Source organism: Gopherus flavomarginatus, chromosome 17 (assembly GCF_025201925.1).
Source record: "Gopherus flavomarginatus isolate rGopFla2 chromosome 17, rGopFla2.mat.asm, whole genome shotgun sequence".
NCBI lineage: Eukaryota > Metazoa > Chordata > Testudines > Testudinidae > Gopherus > Gopherus flavomarginatus.
In genome coordinates, this window is record NC_066633.1 from 3883424 (window position 1) to 3905649 (window position 22226).

The window sequence follows — 22226 nt, forward strand, 5'->3', positions numbered from 1 at the left end:
TTAAACTGGTTGGAATGTTAGGTCACTCTCGACCACTAGCGTGGGTTGCATCTACCTTACATGCAGTTGCGACAGGCAGTAGTCTGCAAGGGAAAGTAGAAAGTGCTCTCTTCTACATCAGTATCTGCACAGTGTTTAAATCACAGGTAAGTCAGCAGAGGAGAGGGGTATACATTGCCTTTTTCCTGTAGCCTGTGATTCTAATGTTGCCGAGTTTCATAGTTTGGAATACAATTTAACAGGCCTCTATGCAAAGCTGACCCCATAAGCTTTACTGTGTAGCTGCTATGTCTATTCTGTTGTATCTTTAAGAACAAGGGAGAAAGTGTTGTTTTGTAGCTTGGACTTCTGGCTCAGAGTTCTGAGGAAGTCTCTTCCCATTAGCGACAGACAAAAGAAGCACAGTCTGGTGTGTTCCCTTCCTGCAGTAATCCTTGGAGCTAGTTGATTTGATTCTAATGTGTGCTTTAGAAATTACTCCTAGCACCAAGAGGTTCAAATACCAAATCTCCCAGATAATTGACTGGCCCATTAGTTTGAATGGCAGTTATTGTCTGTCAGTCATCTTATATTAATGCTATTGTATGTGCTGGGGGTATATAATTTTTTTTAAAAGCTGCCTGTGCCTTGTCAGATGTAGGTCCCACCCCATCACTATGCTAAACTGCTTGTATCCAGTAGCAGTATAAATAGTTGTAAAGGGCCATTCTCTTAGCTAACAGAAAAGTTGTGCATCCTGCCATTACATTATCTCTGTGCCAGTTCTAGCTCTGTGTGTTCTTCTTTTAACATGCATTCAGTAGTTGGAACAGGGCAACCTTATTCCTGGGCATTGTGCCGTTCAGACAGAGAGTGTCTCCTGTGTACGTGTAGCATGTTGCCCAAGTGATTCCTGTCAGATGAGTACACAATCCAGCCTGCACCAAAAAAGGCAATTTAGTGCCTGTGTAGGTGGTTTCTAATTTGCTGTCATGCAGCCAGCAGGAGTTAATTACATGATTCCAGCAATCATCATGGCTCTCATTTAATGTTCTGTCAGTCCTGCTGCCAAGAGTTGCACTGGAGTTAAATACCTTTTGCTTTTGAGATTCTCTGTCAAGGAGCTTAGGGGGCACAAGCTATTTCCGCATCCCAGTACATAACTGAATGGGTTTTTTAAAGCTATGGAATCTTTACAGCAGGAGGTTTGCAGGCACTTTCTGGCACCACATTCTAATGGCCTTGAATTAACCTTTTAAAAAGCTTTAAGAAAATGGTGAATTTTGATGGCGAACTTTATCATTCAGGCGGCAGGGATTATTGCTCCCGTTGCTGGCTGTCTGCACGCTGTGGAGAAGAAAGGGATCCTTTCTCTTGCGGCACTTGCCTTCTAGCAGAAGGGTGATCTGTAAAGTGTCTTACTCATAAAAAGGTTATAGTCTCTAACCACAGGAGGATCTGAATTAGGTAAATGCCTATAACACACGAAAAACCACTCTGAGTCTGCGGTTTTCCCAGCAACCACGGAGTGAAAAATTCCTTGACCACAATTCCCCTCTTGGGCAGGACAGAAGAACGGGGCACCAGCACAAAGATTTCCAAATGGCTAGGAAGAAACCTTTCCCTATGGGCTGGCTGTTCTGTAATGGTGCATTCATTTCTTATGCGTTCTGAAGTATGTGGCACTAGCCACTGCCTGAGACTAGATGGAGTATTGATCTGGTGCAGTCTCGCAATTCCTGTGGACAAGGAGAACCACATATGGGACCAAGTCCTGCAGCCGTCATTGTACCTTGTCATCCACAAGTCTCCTGATGTGGAGGGAGGGTGAGCATATGCTCCCCTCACCTACTTGTATCTTTCATGGAGCGCTGAAGTCTGGAGGAACTTCTCCAGAATGTCTGTTACTTCACTTCAGGCAGTGACACTTGGAATTAGTTTCCCAGACCTGAAGAAGAGGTATGTGTAAGCTCGAAAGCTTGTCTCTTTCACTAACAGAAATTGGTCAAATAAAAGATATTACTTCACCCACTTTGTCTCTTTAACTTCAGACACTGATGGAATATGTCGCAGGATTCAAACTTAGTCCTCAAGTGGTATCTGGAGTCCTTGGTGACCACTCTAGCAAAAGTGATCTTCCCTCTGGGGAACTGGCTTTGCCTCCATGTACCCATACATAACGGAAGGGTGGGATTGTTTCTGTGGCAGCTCCTGCCTTGTATACTACTTGGAATTCTGCTAGACAGCAGCCTGCACTAAATGCAGATTAATCAGGCTTCTTCTGTTGAGGAAAGAAACCCTAAAATTTCAGACTGGTTCCAGTGAGGTCTCAGAGGCAGCTCATGCAGAGAAATCCAATATGTGTGGCTGAGCTGAACAGCTCAAGGGCAAAGAACATTGACTTTCTTGGATACGTGATGATGTGCAAACACAAGGTAAATGTTGGTGTTTCCAGGCAGGAGAGGACCTGTGTCTGACATCAGGAGATTGAAAACTACCCACCTTCAGGACTCAAATGAAGACTGTTGATATGTGCAGTCCTTTTGCCTTAAACATCCAGTAGCTGCAGCATTAGTATTCAGAGGGTACCTATTCTTCTTTAATTTCATCATTGAATAAATCTCTTGGAAAAACATGTTTACCATCTCTAATGGGTGCAGACGGTTTGTCTGTTAACTGCCCAGTGATTTCATTTTTCTACTCTTTTAGCAAATCTAGTTTGTTGTGAAACTGATCTCTGTAATAAAGTGGAAATTTTATTATAGCCATTTCAGACCAATTCTCAGGAGAAACTCTTGCTGTCTGCCACACGGATGTCCATGCCCAAAGATTGTGGCATCTGTTTTCATCCTTAGTTTCTTGACAGATCACATTTTGGAGGGTAACCATCAAGTCTGGTAAGTTAATTGACACTGTGTTGGCATATGACAGAAATCTGATCAGGAATGTTCTCTGCCATTGTTCTGTTACTTATGCACACCTGTTAATGCTTCATAGCTTGGTATATCTCAGCTCAGTGCACAGTTTGATTAATGACCATGAAAACCCTCCTTCTCTCTCCTCCCCCCCAAGCAGTGGAACAGGAGCACTTCAGCATACAGGTAAGTGGTTCTCTTTGTAACTGATTCTTAGTGGAAAGCAAAAGCAGGTGTGAAGGTTGAGAATGTCCATCCTTATGATCTGGGTTTTTTTTGCTAAGAGTGGGTGCTGTCTGTTACTATGTGACACTGTGCAGTGTTTTGCAAAAATGTAGCTGCATCAGCTCTAAGAGGCCAGCTCATCTCAGCAGATGTTTAAATTTAGTGACTGCATGATCTAGTCAGATAAAATCTTTATCTTGGGAGTCTGACTAGAATAGGAATCTCCATGGCCAAAATCTATTTTGGATTGTTTTATCCTGTTGAATTTAGTGTCCTGCTCTTTACATTTTAGTACCATATATTGTGAGGCATAGGGAGGGTAATTTAATGGTTAAGTATATTTAAAAAAAAATGAACAGTCCAAAAGGAGTCTGCAGAAAAACTGGCAAAGTCTGAAGGCCTTTTCTCAGCCATGGAATTCTGAGCCACCTTATTATGAATGGCCCAACTATCAAGGAGATTTGTCAGAAACAAAGCATCTGAAATATGTAACTGCAGAGCCACGTATCAATCACATTATCTAATACCCAACCTAAATGCCTGTGGCAATTTGACTGTTATAGGTGCAATCCTCTGTCTGTTGTGATGAAGGTTAAGAACATTCAGGTGTTTCATGATTGGGCTAGAAGCATAGGCACCAAATCTATGGGTGCTCTGGGGCTGGAGCACCCAAGGGGAAAAATTGCTGGGTGCTCTGCATCCATTCACAGCCCCTCCCCCCAGCTCACCTCTGCTGAGTCCTGCTTCTCCCCCCTCCCTCCCAGCATGTGCACTGTGAAACAGCTATGGGAGTGAGGCAGGGGGGAGGAGGCAGCATAAGCACCCACTGGTGCCAAGGGAAGTTGGTGCTTGTGGCTAGAAGTGGGGGTGAGGTGGTGAAAACAGCTGGGCTGATGTCTCTGCAGGAAGATGCAAACCCAGCAGCTGCAAACTAGCTGAAATAAGTCACCTTTTTTAAAATACTGTGTGGACATGGGAGAAAAGGGCCCCAGTTCCTGCCCCCTCTAGCATGGTTCTGTTACTTTTGAGTTCTTAGCATTTCTGATGGATGCAGCTTCTAGCTGCACATTCAGCCACTTACAGAAAGCACCAGGTTCCCTTTCAGCATTAGAATGAACTGAGGACAGGAAGAGGCCAGGTGCAGAAATGGACACTGAGCCTCCCTTCTCCACCCTTGAGGGGTGAGGCATATTAGCAGGAAGTTGGAGGGAGGCCTGCACTGCCTCTGCTATAAATGTTGTAAAAACAGGGATTCCGCCTCCATGGCTGCAAATCTGGTATCTTTCACCAGAACTATTTCTACACCACCCACCCGTATAATGTGTCAGTATTTGTCAGCGCCTCAACTCAAGACTTAAAAGTAGCCAGGGTAGTGAGGCCAAAGACTTCTGGGTACATCATTGCAGCAGATTAGATTACAGAGCTGGAAGCATGCTTTACGGTGGAGCACACAGGGCCAGAATGGAAAGATTTCAGAAGTCAGGGTGTGAGATCCAATGAGAAGATGAAATTCCCCACTGTTCTATGCACTGTTTCCATATCACAGTTCAGCTTCAGGGTAAGTACAGTAGAACTCTGTTAGTCTAGATAGTGCTCAGGCGTGGGCACTGTGCTGATACTCTGAACTCTTGCCTTAGAACCTGCCTGTAAAGCAGGGGGGCTACTGTTGTAACAAACTACAATTGCCTGGTGTGAGGCACACTAACAAATAGTGACAAAACCACAGTAGCTTCATCTGATCAGTACTGAATGGAATGTCAAAATATTCCTGGCTAATTCTCTAAAACAACAAGGAAGTTAGAGATAAACCAATACCATAATGAACAGAGTAAAGGACAAGCTGATTTTCAGCTTCACTCCTCAGAATCGCCATGAATTAGTGGGTTAAACAATGCAGGGAAATTTCATATGAGCACTGTGCCCGGTTAGTGCTGACTTTTCTGTTCTCAAAAGCACAAGCTTGTGTAAGCATAAGCAATATAGAATTACTCAGGGCCACACAGTGTCAGCTTTGCAGTGGACAACAACTGCATCTTAGATAATAGGCACAATTAGGAAGAACAGAGCACTGATTAAACCTGCAACACTGTATTACTGAATGAAGGGCTACAGAGTGGACAGAGGTAGCCAGCCTAGCACTTTTAATCTAATGCTGTTTGCATGTGCAAAATTTCATCTTGGAAAAACCTACATTAATCTTGCATCTTGATAAGGTATTCTATAAACTGACCTCAAAAGTAGAATTTAACCAACATATGTTGCTTATTCAACATTTCTTGCATGTGACACAAAGCAAAATAATGCAGGGGGTATTCAGAGCTGTGCTGCTTTTAAAAAGTGGGAGTTCACAGTGAGTGTGAACACTGTTACAACTCTTTCTAGTGATTATTTCTGTGCATCTGAGCACCATGATAAAGGTTGGTGTAGATTTCTGACATCTATTGTCTAGGAAAATACTTACCAATTTAAAGGCAGGAGATATAGCACATACAGAGCACACTCTGGGCAATGCATGTTTAAGGTGGTAAATTTGCCCTCAAAGCAATTCAGAACAGCTGCAGAAAAAATTGATGTTTTGTCCAGTTATCTGCCCTGGTGGGGACAGAGATATCCTTAAACACCTGGTTAGAAAACTAAATAGTGGAAAACATGAAAGTCCTTAAGGACAAATAGTTTAAACTATTGCCCTGCTGAAAAGGAAAGGCGACGCTAACTCAGTGTTATCTGCTTCCAAAAGTACAGTGTCAGATTTGTGATCCTCTGCCGAATCAATATTTGACCAAACAAATTCTCCTACTGCATGAAGATGATGGATTCCAGCAAACCTAGGCAGAGACCAAACTCTGGTCCCTTGACCCTTTAGCAAGAGAGAGAAAGATCTGATTTCCACCTAGAACAGAATTTTTAGGATGCCCAGGAACATTCACATTCTAAACAGGAATTCTGATCCTGGCAGTGGGTTGAATTTTCAAAAGCACCAAGTAACTGACAGCTATGGGTGTACCATAGCCTTTTAACTTAGTAGACTAGTTCTAGAAGAAGGAGACCAAGTTTTTCAAAAGTGGCCAATGTTTCAGGTGCCCAACTTGAGACAGCTTGGAGAGCAGCTCTCAAGGTGAGCAATCAAAATCGCTAGTACCTTTCAGCAGTCTTGGCTGCACTGTCCAAAGCATGGCATGAACTGTCAGCTACAATTCTAGCTGCAGGATCTTTGACTGGTGAAGATTTAGGAGGCAGAAACCCAGCTGGAGTTGTTACACTGAGCAAATTCAGGATTTGTAAGTCAGAAAAATTCTGAAAGTGCAGTTGTGATTTTAGTCAAACATGATGACTCCATTTACAGGATGTAAGAGAGAGAGCTTTAAACCAGCATTTCATGCTTAGGCAGGCCCCACTTTCTCTCCATTTTATGGTTTGGAAACCTTTGATTTAGCTGCATGTCAGAGGAATCTGACAACTCTGTATTGATTGCTTTTTCCTTTAAATTCATTTGCTAAACTCACTGCTCCTGTTTCCTAAGGAGTGAGTTGCACTAGAGAATCCATGGCTTAGAGAGGCACAGAAGCCAGTTCAGAATAACAGAACCTAAGTCACTCACTCAGTTTGGTCATGCTCATGTTCAGAACTGAACTAAATGAAAATGTGCTTTGTGGGGGGAGGAGAGCAGCTGTCTGGAGGTGGTGCCACTATGACCCCACCCTACTCTGGCAGTCTCCAGTAAATGGGGGTTTGTACAGGATTATTTTGCCTCGAGGTAGGAGCTAGTCTCTAGTGCTTATAGGGAGGTTCCAGTTCTCTCCCTTTAGCCATCGTGTAAACAATCTGCACACATACTGGAGAGCGAGAATGTAACCCTATAAATCACTTGTTGTGTACTTTTCTTTCTAGACTTCAATGACTTTGTTTTTCTTTGCGGATCAGGATAGTAAACAAAAGATCTATTCTCTAACTCTCCTTTTCAGCCACAGAGAGCTGACCTTTGGCTGACAGATGCACTTATTCATGCACTGAGGCTAGAGCATTTATTTTTACACTAAGATTGTATCTAACATTGATTATAAAGATCTAAACTTGCTATTCAGTCCCTGAACACATCCAGTAACTTGCACGATAGGTAACACTGGACAAATCCATCTGTTTTTCAGTAACTTGCTCTATTAAAAAATTGCTGAGAGAGAAACTTCTGAATAAAGTACATGAGATCCCCGTGGCTTAACTACAGAATGCATTACAGAATAAAAGATTTCTCCTAGTTTATGTAAAGAACACTCTGATGTTGAAACTTTTCCTGAATATTACATTGTAAATAGTGTAATTTGAAGTAGGAAGTAACTTGGCAATAACCTTAGTTGTGTATATTGTAAAAAGTGTAATGTGAATACTCCAAATGGTGTTTTCATTTGGGGGCAGAGTAACTGCACACTGAATTTAAAAGTGGGGTCTGCTTACTGGCAGCATCTATAAAGCAACCTGCAAAGGCAAAGTAAATAGAATGCTGTTTGTATGTTAAGTTGCCTCATTACCTGTGATGCTGTATCTACAATACTTGATTTCAGCTGGCTTCTCTGTGTTGTGGTTTGTATGCCCGCTGCTGTTAACTGCAGAGAGCAGTGATATTTGCACTGTAACCTTGGTTCACCTGCCACTGAATGTAACCTGGCACTGCTTCATTCTTGGTATGTAAAGCCCTCACATGTTTCATTTGCTCCCAACAAAGTACAATAAAAAGCTTCTCTCTGCAAACAGGATCTGTGTTGCTGTGACTGATTGGTGTGTCCAACTCTGTTAGTAAACCTTGCTGAACTGCAGGATAGCTCTAATTTCAAATGGGAAACTATTTTTGCTTTTTAGAGCATGAACTGTGGGAGCCTAAACCAAGGAAGAGAACAGTCTCCTTTGAATAGCGAGGCTATTGTCTGGGCAGACAGGTGGGACACAGCTTTTCAGAGGATGCTGGCAGCCTCCTTGCCTTGGGGCTGGGAGCACATGCATGATACAGAATGACTGTGGATTGTAATGCCTTTGCACAGGAAACACACTGTGTGCATGTGACTGAATCCAAAAACTAGCCACAGGGTCTCTCTGAAGATTATCACAAATTATGTATAAAAAACCCTGCTCCTGGCAGGGAAGTGGGCACCTTTTATGGCCTATGAATTAGGGATGGCCACAGTAAGCATAGAGTACATCCACACTACCCGCCAGATTGGCAGGTAGCCATCGATCTGTCGTGTCTCATCTAGACATGATAAATCAATCCCTGGACACGCTCCCGTCAACTCCGGAACTCCACCAGGGTGAGAGGCAGAAGTGGAGTGGCAGCCATCCATCCCATGCTGTAAGGACAGGAAGTAAGTCTGTCTAAGATATGTCAACTTCAGCTACACTATTCTTGTGGCTGAAGTTGCGTATCTTAGATTATTCTAAGGCCTCCAGTGTAGACCAGGCCTCAGTAAAGCCAAACGCAGAGGGGGCTGTTTGTAGCTGTGATGGGATCCTAAACCCCAAGCTGGAATTTCCTGCTACACTGTTGCATATTTAGATTTTTTTATTATTATTTGAAGGTCTAAGGTGAGGTGCTCTGTTCAACATCACATTCCTCAGTAGAAGAGGAGCAAGCCCCTCCAGTTCCTGTGGGTGGCAGCACTAACTGTAGTTAGTTTCATATTAAAAGAAAGAGGAGGAGGAGGAGGTTGGGCATTTAACAGATTTTTTTTTCTGTTTAATATCAGACCAGAGATAAATGGGTTTTATTTGAAAGGTTACGCCAAAATTGCTGCTCTGTTTTGAATTGAGGGTGTAGCTGCACATGTACTCCAACAGGTGAACAGTATTGATCACCTTGAACATTTCAGTGTGTGCAAGGAGGAGAGGACAGAATGGAATCTTTCTATTTTTAGATGTGAGGGTAATAACACAAATGCTACAGGTTGAATGTTCAAATAGGTATGTACTGAAGTTGTTTCTCACAGTAATTCCCCTCCATTTTACAGAGCCTTGTGAATTCCTAGTCACTACATGGTCTCAGAGGACAAGTATTGGCCCATGTAGCTGACCGCAGGGTCCAGAGAAATCCAAGACAAAACTATGCCTTGTGATTATGGTTGCTCTGAGAACCTTTGTATTTTTTCATGTGTTTAAGGTTGCAACTTTAAAACTTATGCTAGTGCAATATATTAATAGCATAATCCCCAAGAAAATCAGAGCCCCTGAAAGGAACTGTCTCTAGTTCTGCTAGAGAGATTCCTGTGCTAGGTGACTATGCTGGAAAGTTGCTGCCCTCCATGCCCCCCTGCTAAGTTAACAGGAAAAACCTTACCTTTTCTTTGAAGTGCTTTTCTGATCCTGCTGTTCAGCCATTTCATTTCAGGAGGTTTGAGTGGTGAGCTTGCCTACCAAATTCGGAGGCTACCAACCTGAAAGAGGATTAAAATGCAGCATAAGCTGACTGCATTTGAGTTAAATAAAATTACCTCCCTAATAACAGTACCACAGGGACCCAGGGCTCAGCATGTGAGACAAACTGACAGACTCCATGTGACACTGTTGCCAAAAATAAAAAGCCACGTATGCTATACTGGGGTGAATTAACCAGAAAGAGGGGGGCCGTTTGGTCAGGTTCCAATGCCACACTTCTAGTTTAAAAAGCACAGAGCAGCTTTAGAGAAAAAGGCAGAGCAAATAAGACTAATGAAGAACTATGACCTCCCTAAACTTGGTCTTAATCCTCAGAGGGGTCACAGGACCCCAGGTTGAGAAACCCTGCTCTAAGCAAACGGGGGTACAGGCAGTCAGGTGCCATGTGACTGACCAGGTAGGATGACAGAGCAGGCTCTGACAAACAGCTTTCCCTGTGGCTGATAAAACATCCATGGTAACTTATTCTAACTCAGCAACACTTTAAAAATGAAGCCTGAAAATTCTCCCCACCCCACCTTCCCTTTCTGCCCTTGTGTTCTATTTTATTAACCCTTCTGAACCCTGTAAAGCTCCTTTTAAAATAGGGGAATAAACATGGATGAATGATTGTCAGCTGGGCCTGAGTAGGAGCAAATAGGGGATACGTGATGTTCACTAGGATCTGCAGTGAGCCCAGCTTCTTTTACACACTGGTGCTCACCCAGTTGTCTGGCTGTGATCTTTGTATTAAATCAATGTACAAACACCTCCTTTGAAGTAGGAGAGCTTTCCTCTGCCTCTATCAGTGCTGCTACCTCTCCCACATCCTGCGGTTCTTTCTTCACTTCCACCATATGAGATACTCGCTCTGCATCACTATTGGCTTCCCTGTGAATGAATAACTGCATTGATCCCCAGCTGCTATCAATGCTGATACACAAAGGACTGTTAAAACAGGGCCCTTAGCTAATGCTCCTGCTGAAGATGACAGCATCAAGGTGAATAATCCTTTCAGAAGGCTTCAGTTCAGCCACCACGGACCATGTATAGCATCTTCACGCCCTTGCTCCTGTGAATTCCAGTGCTGCAATGTTTGAGAATAAAACTTATTTCCGTGAAGTGGTCAGGTGAAATGCAGGCAGGCTGCTGTGACGCCTTGAGAACTCTTGGATCTTACAACTGCAGTTCCCTAACTGGCTCCCAGCTGAAACTGGGTGAACAGAGAGCTTGGTTACTGGAAGCCTGCTCTTATATTAAGGCAGCTGCTGCTTCTCGCACTCCATGAGGAACAGCAGTTGGAATGGTAGGATCATTGCCCCAAGAAGGCACAGCCTACACCTTGGGGAATGGTTGCTCACTTGGTTAGATTGTAGGGCAAGTATGTTGGTGAAAATGTGCACACCCCTTGCTCTGGCATAGATTTATTTCCCCTACGGCATTCCTATGAGAGGGGAATTCTATCCCTTCCCAGGCAGGTATTAGTTATACAGGCTTTCCTAATATTTAATCTGGAACTTTCCCTGCAGTCTTATTTCTAAAGGGACACAGTCCTTCTCACCAAGCCCTTGTGAGGGACAGCGATAAATGTGAGACGTGCTCCTGCTGTACATTTACACTGATAAAACTTAAACTTACATATAGTTCTGTCCAGCTATTGCTCTTTTCTTATTGATGAGCTAATTTATTTTTGAGTGATCAAAGCCAATCAGGCTGTCAACCCTGGGCAGCTTCAGCCCCCTACCTTTTCAAGTCTCATATGGGAGGGAGATGTCACAAGCACAAACAGGTTGAGAAACACTGGCTTAGAGCATGGGAAGCAGCCGTTTATAGACCCTTTGCAACATAAGACACCATAGAAAAGAAATTAATATGTTCTCCCTTAGTCCCTTCTCTGGCTCCTGTTCTCTCCTCCTCCAGGCACTTGCATTGCCTCTCCCTGCAGTACCCAAGTGCCCTGACCACACTTCTATGCCTGGTCAAACCTTGAAATCAAAAGATGTGTGAGGAGCTGTACAAAGAACTGACACTCCTATCATTCACCCTCCCCTGCCCCAATTGGACATGTGACTGTTATGGCCACATCACTTACTGAAGCTGCTATTAAAACAACCAAAAGATTCAGGCTGATGCATCAGGTCTGCATGCTGTCTGCTCTGGAAAGCAGGGAGCCAAGCTTTCTCCCATTACAAGTGCCAACATCTTGAGAAGTGTGCACTTGATTACAGAGAAATCAATGTGTTAGCTGTGTGCACCTCAGTCAATAAACCCCCCCTTCATTTCTACAAGGGAGCAACGCACCTACAAGTCAGGCTGAGACTCGAGAGAGAGCTGACCTGCACCTCCTCGTGCTTTATTAATGAGGGATCTGTACAACACCAAATAAGGTGACTTCTGCTCCCTACCTTCCCTAAAGCTTTGCAGCCCGATTCACCAAGGATTGGGCTTCCCTCTCTCACCCATATACAGCACATCAAATGAGCCAGTGGGGGGCTTACTGTCCCCACAGACACAGGCCTCTGTTCACTCATCCGTACAGCACACACCAGCCCATTCCTTCCTCTGGTCTAGTTTAAGAGATTTGCTAAGTCAAAGGGGAAATCAGGGCTGAGGATAACCCCCAGGAATCAATATTGGGGTTGGAAGGGACTTCAGGAGGCCAGCTAGTCCAACCCCTGCTCAAAGCAGGACCAATTCCCAACTAAATCATCCCAGCCAGGGCTTTGTCAAGCCTGACCTTAAAAACCTCTAAGGAAGGAGATTCCACCACCTCCCTAGGTAACCCATTCCAGTGCTTCCCCACCCTCCTAGTGAAAAAGTGTTTCCTAATATCCAACCTAGACTTTCCCCACTGCAACTTGAGACCATTACTCCTTGTTCTGTCATCTGCCACCACTGCGAACAGTCTAGATCCATCCTCTTTGGAACCCCCTTTCAGGTTGTTGAAAGCAGCTATCAAATCCTCCCTCACTCTTCTGCAGACTAAACAATCCCAGTTCCCTCAGCCTCTCCTCATAAGTCATGTGCTCCAGCCTCCTAATCATTTTTGTTGCCCTCCGCTGGACTCTTTCCAATTTTTCCACATCTTTCTTGTAGTGTGGGGCCCAAAACTGGACACAGTACTCCAGATGACGCCTCACCAATGTCGAATAGAGGGGAACGATGACATCCCTCAATCTGCTGGCAATGCCCCAACTTATACAGCCCAAAATGTGATTGGTCTTCTTGGCAACAAGGGCACCTTCGACTCATATCCAGCTTCTCATTCACTGTAACCCCTAGGTCCTTTTCTGCAGAACTGCTGCCCAGCCACTCAGGCCCTAGTCTGTAACAGTGAATGGGATTCTTCCGTCTTAAGTGCAGGACTCTGCACTTGTCCTTGTTGAACCTCATCAGCTTTCTTTTGGCCCAATCCTCTGTATCCTATCCCTACCCTCCAGCATATCTACTACTCCTCCCAGTTTAGTGTCATCTGCAACTTGCTGAGGGTGCAGCCCACACCATCCTCCAGCTCATTATTGACAAGGAAGCACAAAGAGGAAAGATAAGCAGCACAAAGAGGCGCAATAAATGCACAGGGACCTGTACAGCTATTTTCTTTGTAATTGTCGCACCTTAGAGCAAACTCTTGTGTCAGGTGTAATCCACTTAAGTAGCCAACAGGCTGAAGGAAGCTTTTCAGCATTACAGCAAGCACTGCCTTTCCTGGAGACTTCTGTTCATGCAGGCACTGCCTATGCTCACCACTGAAGGCAACGCCAAGAGGGAGTTTCCCCATGCTGTGAGAGGGTTAGCAGAGATCCCTACAGGCAGCACTTCACCCCTCAGTCAGTTGCTCGGTATGAAATGCTGACTTTAGTCCTTCGCTGCAGGCCTGAGTGTGAGCAAGTCAGCTAGAGAGAGAGCAAGTTCATCCCCTGAGCTGTAAATCATCCCGTTCTCTTTGTCACCAAGATCCTCCCTGTGTGCAACAGCAAGAAATTCAAGCTCCTGCCACCTTCAGGGCATTGGATGAGCTTTCACTCCACCTGACACCTCTGTTTATTTATAACACTGTTTAAAGGCAGCCTCTGTTTCCCTTTGAAGGCTCCTCCACATCAGGCAGAGAAAAGAGGAAGCAGGTGGACAGGGCAGAGAACAGGAAGCTTTGCAAGGTTAGAGGGGATTCCCATTAGAGATCTTGGGAAAAGGACACCTGCCTCCTTCCTAACCCAGAGCCAGTGCTGCTTGCTCAGCTCCCTGTGTGCATACAGGGGGGAGCGGTTACCCACTCAGAGAAAGGGAAGAATCCATCTATGTTTACGTTTAATTAATTAGACAGACCTTTGCTTGGAGAGGAGGGTAGATGTTGCAGAAGGAGGGCAGATATGGGGTGAGTAGAGGGGCAATCCTGAACTGAACTGGAACGCTGATCCAATACATACTCCTACAGCAGTGACACTGCCGGCTGGGGGCAATTATTGAATTTTCATAGAGGGTGTAAAAGGAGCACATCAGGGGGGACCTGGAGCCACAAGGGTAGGATTACCCCAGATCAGTTATGTTGGTGTGAAGAGTCTGGTCCACATCATGGAGAAAGATGCACAAGTTCCTGCATCTGTCTAAACCAAGGGCTGTGACGGGATCCTGCTCACCAAGATGGGGCTCAGGGTGGGCCATGAATAATTATAAACTTACCAGGTGAGGAGAGAAACCAGATCCCTGTGACTGGGGGTGGTGTGAGAGGGTTCTTTCTCCTACAGCCTTTATAGATATAACTGCTCCAAAATCCTCCTGCCTGGCTTAGACGAAAGGCCTCAAAACCCAGAAAATAAAGCCAGCTGCAGGGAGCTCTGATCCCAGCTGTGCTTTGAGGATTCTATTTCCAGACAGTGTCTCAGCAGAAAGCTGCTTCTGCAGAGACCCCCAGGAGCTCAGCCTGCCAGCCCCAGCTACAATGCCTGATCTTATTCAAGAGCATTTCATTTCAACTTGACAAAAGCCTTGGCTTCTGAATTCAGAGGGATGCACTGCACCCCTGTTAAAAGAGAGAGATTGTTCCTACAGATCACAGAGTTTGGAGATGGAAAGCACACAGATCACTCAGCCCTTCCCTGCTGCCCATGATTAAAATTGGATCTGTACCTTGCAGCTCTCTCTAGCTGACCTGCAGGGAGGAGGGCAGGTCACAGCTCCTTTGGTATTATACCATCACTTGCTCAGAAACACTTGTTCTATATGCAAGTGAAAAAAACAGAGCTACACAGCAAAAAAAAACCCAAAGCAATTCACAGGCATCTGTCTTGCAAAGGAAACACAGCAGAATTAATCCAGGACCCCATGTCAAAGCAGCTACCTCTAGGTATTTATACACATTATTTAATCTCTCACCTTGCCTGCAATTAACAAGGGGCTAGAATTGGTTCTCTCTTAGTATATTACATGGGGGTGATGAGGACAATGGACTGGCTGCTTTATTAACCTGAACAAAGAGAAAAAAAAGCCACACCACATTTAAATCACAAACTAGGCTAGAAATCTGCTCACCCAGGTAGGAAAGTCCAGAAGCTCGTTCAGAAGGAAAGGAGCCCAGTGAGAAATACCCCAGTTCAGGTGGGGGAGAAGGGAGGGAGGCTCATACTGGAAGTGATAATGGTTGGAAGCTTTTGCAGACTTAGCACTTTACAGCTGAAACAGTTATTACTGGCCCCTCTTTCCATGCTGTCTAATCACCAATATGAGCAACATCTGCAGTCTTCAGACACATTAGGAACATGAGGCCAGGTTACAGAGCAGCCAGTGGTTTCTCAAAGAAACATTTTAGTATCACAACCATCAAAGGTGCCTAGGAGCAGCACAGTTTGTGCTGTACATGTCTGTGCTGGAAGCAGAAGGCTCATCCATAATTCAGAGGAGCTCAGCACAGGCTTCCTCTGTGCCCCTCACACACACACACACCAGGGCTTTCAGCACATCACGCAGTGCCTCCAGGATGCCCGGATGTGCACTGACACCATCCCTTTCAAACACCATCGAAAGCATCCAGTCAGAGTCCTTTCCGCTGGGCATGCTGTGCTCCCAACAGGACTCTCGGGGGGGGCAGAATTATGGGTGGCTCTTGATCACCCCACGATTTGCCTTTTAAAGCTCAAAAGAACAGTATTTTATAAGAAGCCACCCTTCATCTTCCTCCCTTTGGACAGGAGAGGAGAGTTATTAAATACCAATATTTCCACTTCCTCCTTTAAAGGTTATTGGGCTCCGAAGTGCAGAAGCACACCTCACCCTGTTTCCACACCTGCAGTCTAGGTTCCGAGGCCTGCACCAGCAGTATTCCTGACAGAAAGGCTTGCAGAGGACCCTTTCCTCAAGTCCTGAATGCTGCCACAGGCACAGTGCTCTCTGTCCCCACCTCACTCCAGGGTACCTCTCTCCCTCCCTCTTATGGACACAAGTTGGGAGGAATCTGCACTGCTGCCTTCCTTGCTCTGTCTCACACTTGCCAGAGAGTAGATTTGTCTCTTCGCTCTGACACACCCTTTCCAGCTACACCTGAAGGTCACAAGTTGTTCTGATTTATAGTCCTCAGATAAAGGACGTATCAGATATTAAACTGATAAGAACAGATACTCTAGTTTCACCTTCTGAAGTCACCTGTGCAAGAGACTTGTAGCTTATCCTTCGCCTTGGATCACACACACAGAGGCCCCTCCCATCAGCAGTAGGAGATTTAACACTCATGCCCCGTGCTCATTGCAAACCTTGCACAGCAAGAGCTTCTGCTTCGTAAGGAGCAGGCTGCAATTCTCACCAGCTTTCCACTTGTTACTATGCTGCCATTTCTTATCTTTACTGGGACTCAGAGGTTCTCTGTCCCTGGGCAAGCTCAGCACAGGCCCTTTCATGCCAGCATTGCTCCAGATCCTCTCGTCACAGAGTGCTCTATAAATACCTCAAGCAGATTTGACACCATCAGCTCAGGATTGAACAAAGACTGTGAATGGCTTGCCAATTACAGAACCAGTTTCTCCTCTCTTGGTTTTCACACCTCAACTGCTAGAAGAGGGCCTCATCCTCCCTGATTGAACTGACCTCGTTATCTCTAGCTTGCTTGCTAGCACACATACATATACCTGCCCAGGATATTTCCATTACATGCATCTGAGGAAGTGGGTATTCACCCACGAAAGCTCATGCTCCAAAACGTCTGTTAGTCTATAAGGTGCCACAGGATTCTTCGCTGCTTTTACAGATCCAGACTAACACGGCTACCCTCTGATACCTCAAGCAGATAGTTTAATGGGGCTGTGATCACACTGGTTATTTTGTCAAGGTTCCTACTGTTTCTGCCACCAATGCAGCTCCACCTCTGGCAGGAACGGTGGGGAAAAATTCTAGTGTAGACATAGGTTGGGAGGTAAGTATTCTGCCTGAAGATCACACTCCAGCCACACACACCACAACATAGTAATAACCTCCAAAGGAAGCCTGGACCACAGCACAGGTATAGAAGAGCACCACAGGCCCAGCACTGGAGATCTAAGATCTTTTATAACCCACAGCATCTGGTCACAATCAAGCGCCAGGGCACAGGAGAAACCGTCAGACCCACACTCTTGCCCTTAAAAGTTACAGCCTCTCCCTGGAACAGCGGAGACTGTATGGTACAGGAGAGTGGGGGACGCTGCAGGTCAGAATGGCGGTACATTGGCAGACTGTGTGCAGGGCACTGGAACTGCAGTGGATATAGCAGGTCAGGACTGAGACGCATTGCAAGAGCTGGGACAGAGGCTCAGGACTGGGATAACAGGAGCTGCTCATGGTCAGGAGTGAGGTGCACCCGCCAGTGTGTAGGGCAAAGTACAGCCCCTGCTCAGGACACATCATGGTGCCTATTGCTGGAAAAGTTTTGCACACGCAAACAATGGCCCTTGCCTCTTTTGGATTAACATACTGGGAAGCCTGGCATTCAGACTGCAGGCTGGATCCCTCCTCTCTTCGGGGTATCACTGAATTCTGAAGGGGCAGCTGACAGCATCCCTCACTCCCGATAGCTGTATAAGTTTGGTTCTCTCTAGATATGACATTGTATGACTCTGCCAATCCCTCTCCAGCAGCTTTTTAAAGCTGACTGCGTGGACTGTCATCTTCTTTAACGGTCTCTCCTTAACTGATTTTCATGCAGAGTGAATACATTGGCAACTGCCTACAAAGCCTTCGCCTCACCCGGAAAACCTCCCTCTGCTCCCAGCAGCTGAAGCTTGGGAGATGGTATTTTCACCCTCATTTTGCAGACTGGGGGTGGAGGAGAGGGAGAGTGAGGCACAAATTTAAGTTATTTGCCCAAGGCCATGTACGGAGTCTGTTGTAAGGGCTCTTCCATCTTCTAATTTTTGCTCTATCCACTAGACAACACTCCCCCCTACCATTTGGGTTTAGAAACATGGGTATTTATAATATTTTCCTTGCCACAGCAATTTCTACCCCCTTCTCATAAAACACTTTCCCAACATTCAGTGAAGCCTGGCCACCCTCCTCCCCCCTTGTGAAACAGGCATATGTCATAGCAATCACTTTGCAGGTGGGTACAATTAAGCACAGCCAGGTAGTGTGACTAGAGAGAGGCAGTATTGTGAAGTGGCCTAAGTACTGGACCAGGAGCCCTAAGTTGTAGCTCAGGCCACTAGAGCTGATCAAAAAAAGCAACATCTTTCCCCCAGTGCTTGTGTGGACAGGACACTAATCGGGGGCACAGCTGAGTTCACTTTGCAGTAAACACAAGCCTTTCGTGCAGTCTAGTGGGCCACCATAGATGGGTCCAAACTATGTGTTTAAAAAATGCCCCCAGCAACACTGTTTAGGAAACCATGTTTAAACCAAAGCAGTTTCAGGTAACCCAACTTCAAAACAAAACAAAAACAAACAAACCCATGCAGCTGGCTCATACTCAGCACAGCTTAGGGCTGGCTCTGACTAGCTCATGGGTCTCCTTTGCCTCTTCTAGCCACTATTTTAGTAGGTGAAAGTGCAGCATAAAGGGACAGATTTTCATGAGATCTCAGCTTCTACATAAGTCATATTTTCAAAAGATTTCAGCACGGTGAGGGCTGAGCTGTTTTGAAAATCTGCCCACAATGTCACCATGGGAGCTGCTGGATACAGTTTGAAAATCTGGCCCTTATTTATGTGCCTAAGCAGGAGCTGAAAATCTGGTTCAGCTTGTGAGTGACGAGCTCCTCAAAATCTGACTCTACTTGTCCCCCATTGATGCTAGCAGGCAAGCAAAGAGGAAACCCCACAGAATTAGGAACTGCAGGAGAGCCTCGATGCTTATGTGTTCAGCTGAACCTTCTGCAGTCTTCAGACGCAGGGACCATCAATCACATTCTCTTTCAGATACTGGGAATGGAAATCAACAAAGCTTTCAGGCCACAAGATGAAATATACAATATGCGCGTGTGTGTGATTAGTTATAATGTACACGTACGTACACGGGTTTGAGCCCAGAAGTGGAATTCTCCTGCACATATATGTGAGTGCTATACAAATGAGTCTCTTTGCCACCACTCTGACAAGAGTGGAAGTTTTCTCTTGTTCCAAGCCCTATTCACCCTTAGCATCAGGGCACTGGCAATGTTCAGCAAAGCCTGTGAGAGGCAGAAGAAAGCCAGCGACTGCCTTAACCTTTTAAGCAGTTTGGTTTCTTGTTGCACTGGGCCTCTGACAGGGACAATGGGACCAGGCAGCCACTCATCAGATTACAGAATATCAAAAAGGTCAAATGACTTGTGCGTTATTACTTTTCTATTTTCCTATTACAGCTTTTAACTTCAGGAGGCCTCGCTGCCCCTCAACAGAGGAGCAGCAGAGTAACAAGCCAGTCCTGTGACAAGACTGGAAGATGGTACAAGCTGGGCCCCTCAGAAGGAATGGTGGGGGCATTAAGCAGAAATACTCTAGAAACTTCGTTGTCTTTCAGGGCAAAATTCACCCCATGCAGAGGGGCTGCTTGAGGCCAAGGCATGATTTGAGCCCCAGTGATCTCAGGGGTGAATTTTGCCTTATCCCCTGCCAAAGTAAAGCACTGCCAGGTGCCAGCTATTGAAAAGCACAATTCCTCCTCCATTAACAACACCCACCAGACATTATTAACACAAACCATTTTTGTTTTAAATCCCAGAATTTCCTTTTCCCTGTTGGCCCTGTCCGAGCGCTTTTGCTCACCTTGGAGATTGAGAGCAGAGCAGTTCACCAGTCTGGGTCCCCGGGTGGCTCTGTAGGACAAGAACAAGAACGTTAGGTCACACGGATCTCACCAGGGGACAAGCATGAACCCAGCCAAACCCGTTCTCTTTAACACATGCCGCTCGGATGCTGAGCAGGGCTGGTGAACAGACCCTAATGCTGATGCTACCTTGGCTTGCCCCAAGGACACCCAGCAAAGAAACTATCTCCAAGGTCCCCCAGACCCATCCCCACTGCCCTCCCATTTCTGTTTCCACTCCAGCCCCCCCAAGGAGCCCCATCCCAGTCTTTCCACCCTGCTGTCCCTAGCCCCCCCAAAGGTTCACATCCTCATTCCTCAACCCCCCCAGCCCATCCTCCCACCCCCCTCAGTCCCGTCCCCCTCTGTGCACCTGACACATCCTCCTGCCCCTGCTCCCATCCCCCTCAGATGGCCCCCCTCTGTCCCCACCCTCACTTCACCTCCAGGTGCCCCTGGCCTCTCCCCCCGGTGTCCCAGCCCCCCAAGGTATCCCCCCTCACCTGGGCGCGGGGAGCAGTTGCTGTGGCCCTGCCTCCCTCAGCCAGGCCCCAGCAAGCTGAGCAGAGCTGCCCGCCAGCACTGGCGGGGGGACGGAGCAGCGCCTAGCTCACCCCTGTATGTGCATGGCCCAGGCCCATCTCCCAACTCCAGCCCAGCCACCCCAGTGCTGCTGCCCTGGGCTCTCCAGCACAGAGCGCAGGGCCTGGGCTCCCGAGAGCTCAGCTTCTGAGGAGACAAACGGCAGGGCCCTGTCAGACCTGAGGGCTATGGCCCCCGAGCCAAGCCCCACTACTTCTGGGCGTCAGCAGGAGCAGCCACCAGGTTCCCGGCAGGGATCAGGCACCTCGGGGAGCAGCCCAACTAGCTGCCTGTTACCAGGCCGAACTGAAACCAGATCTCAGCCCAGTGCCCCAAAAGTGGTTTCTTTGGCTTGAACCTTAGAATGACTCTGGTCCTGTTCACTGAGTCTTCAAGCTGTGCCCGGAACTGGGGTTCACACAGCCCATGGCCATACACCGATAGACGACTTGTGCACAGTGACTCAGTCGAGTTACCCCCCAGCGCTGTCGCGCTAGGTGTAGATGTAGAACTTTCTTTTATGGAGGTGCTCACACAAACATCTCTGGTGGGTAGCATTCGGTGGGTCCAGTGGACTAAAATGGAACCAGGATTTGCGTCATTCAGAACCATGTCCAGAGCCAGTTCAATTTGGAAATCAGGCTGAACCAGTTTAGGATACACACACTAATTATACAAGAGATTAAAAAAATGAATGAGCTGGATTTAGAGGTTTCTCATACACTACTCATGTGTCTTGCTATCCAAATCACAGTAGCAGAGAAAAAATGAGCTAAAAATACAGTGTACACTTGCAGGTTTATTTGGTGGCTCTGTTCTCCTTGCAGCCAGTTGGCCAGATGAACTTGCTGGTGTCTGGAATTGCAAAGTCTGAAGTTCACTTACACTAGGAAAAAAGAAGTGTTTTGTATACAAGAGTGTGTGGTGTTGCTTTAGAATACCTGTGACTGTCAAAGTCAGCACTGGGCAACCAATGGAGATTCAAACTCACCCTCTCTAGCCCACAATACAGTTGTGCACAAACAGTGCATACTTCCTCACCATTGACCTAGCCACACCACTCTCTTCAAAGGGTACAGGAAATTGAGCCCTGGCGTTTCACAGGCCAAAGATATGAAAACCTCTACAGTGGGCATGGAATATAGGGTACAATGATTTAGGGCTTCAAGCTGGACTTTAACACTGATGACAGAACCAAAAATAGTCAATCTAATAATTAACTCAATTCTTGTAGTCAAAGATCTCAGTCACTGGCATCCAAGGCTCTAGTTCCAAACTGGTCCAAAATGATGCTCCAAAGACTTGCTGGCGGGTTTGCAGAGAGGTGGCTGGTCACATGGACACTAAATTAAAGTTTGTAAAGTTAGTTTTCCATGTAAGCAATAGCTGTAGTTGTCACAGGGATGTCATGCGATTGCCAAGAGGGGAGACAGCACGAGATTCTCTCTCAAGCCATGGAGATGACACTGCTCTCAGGTGTAAAGTGAGCACAGCTGATCAATATTGTTTAAAAATTTACTAACATCTAAGTACAGCTGGAGCTGGAGCTTTACAGTCTGCACAGTTTTACTGCACCTACAATGTTTTCTGATAGCAAGTGTGAATCTAATTTAAGAATATAAGCAATGAAGGCAATTTACATTGCCCGCAGAATAAAAGCAGCAACCACTGAATCACCTCAACACCACAGTCTTAAGTTTGATTTTGTAGAAGATTAAGAACAGGTTAGCTGTGAAATCCACCTCCACTAATGTCCTTCAAAAGCTGATGTGATGGTGTCATGGAAACTGCAATTGTATTCCAACTTCTTTCCTCATTGTGACAGGTACCTGCCAGCCCCTAGACGCTGGAGCAAAATAGGAACTTGCAGTTAAGGGAGTGAAGCC

General features: G+C 46.0%; 1 protein-coding gene and 1 pseudogene across 3 annotated transcripts in view; both read right to left on the reverse strand.

Annotated features, from left to right (window-relative positions):
* Positions 1-22226, reverse strand: part of RABGAP1 (RAB GTPase activating protein 1) — a 153263-nt gene that overhangs the window by 5893 nt on the left and 125144 nt on the right. Inside the window, exons 28-31 of one of the 3 annotated variants that reach the window (XR_007769969.1) lie at positions 20699-21006; positions 19719-19768; positions 18794-18893; positions 9439-9535 (exon numbers count right to left, since the gene is read on the reverse strand). The gene's annotated coding sequence lies outside the window, so the exon portion shown is untranslated. The remainder of the gene's footprint in view (positions 1-9438; positions 9536-18793; positions 18894-19718; positions 19769-20698; positions 21007-22226) is intronic. The other 2 variants (XR_007769966.1, XR_007769968.1) reach the window with 2 other exon arrangements.
* On the reverse strand, positions 16076-16125 carry LOC127036317 (uncharacterized; annotated as a pseudogene).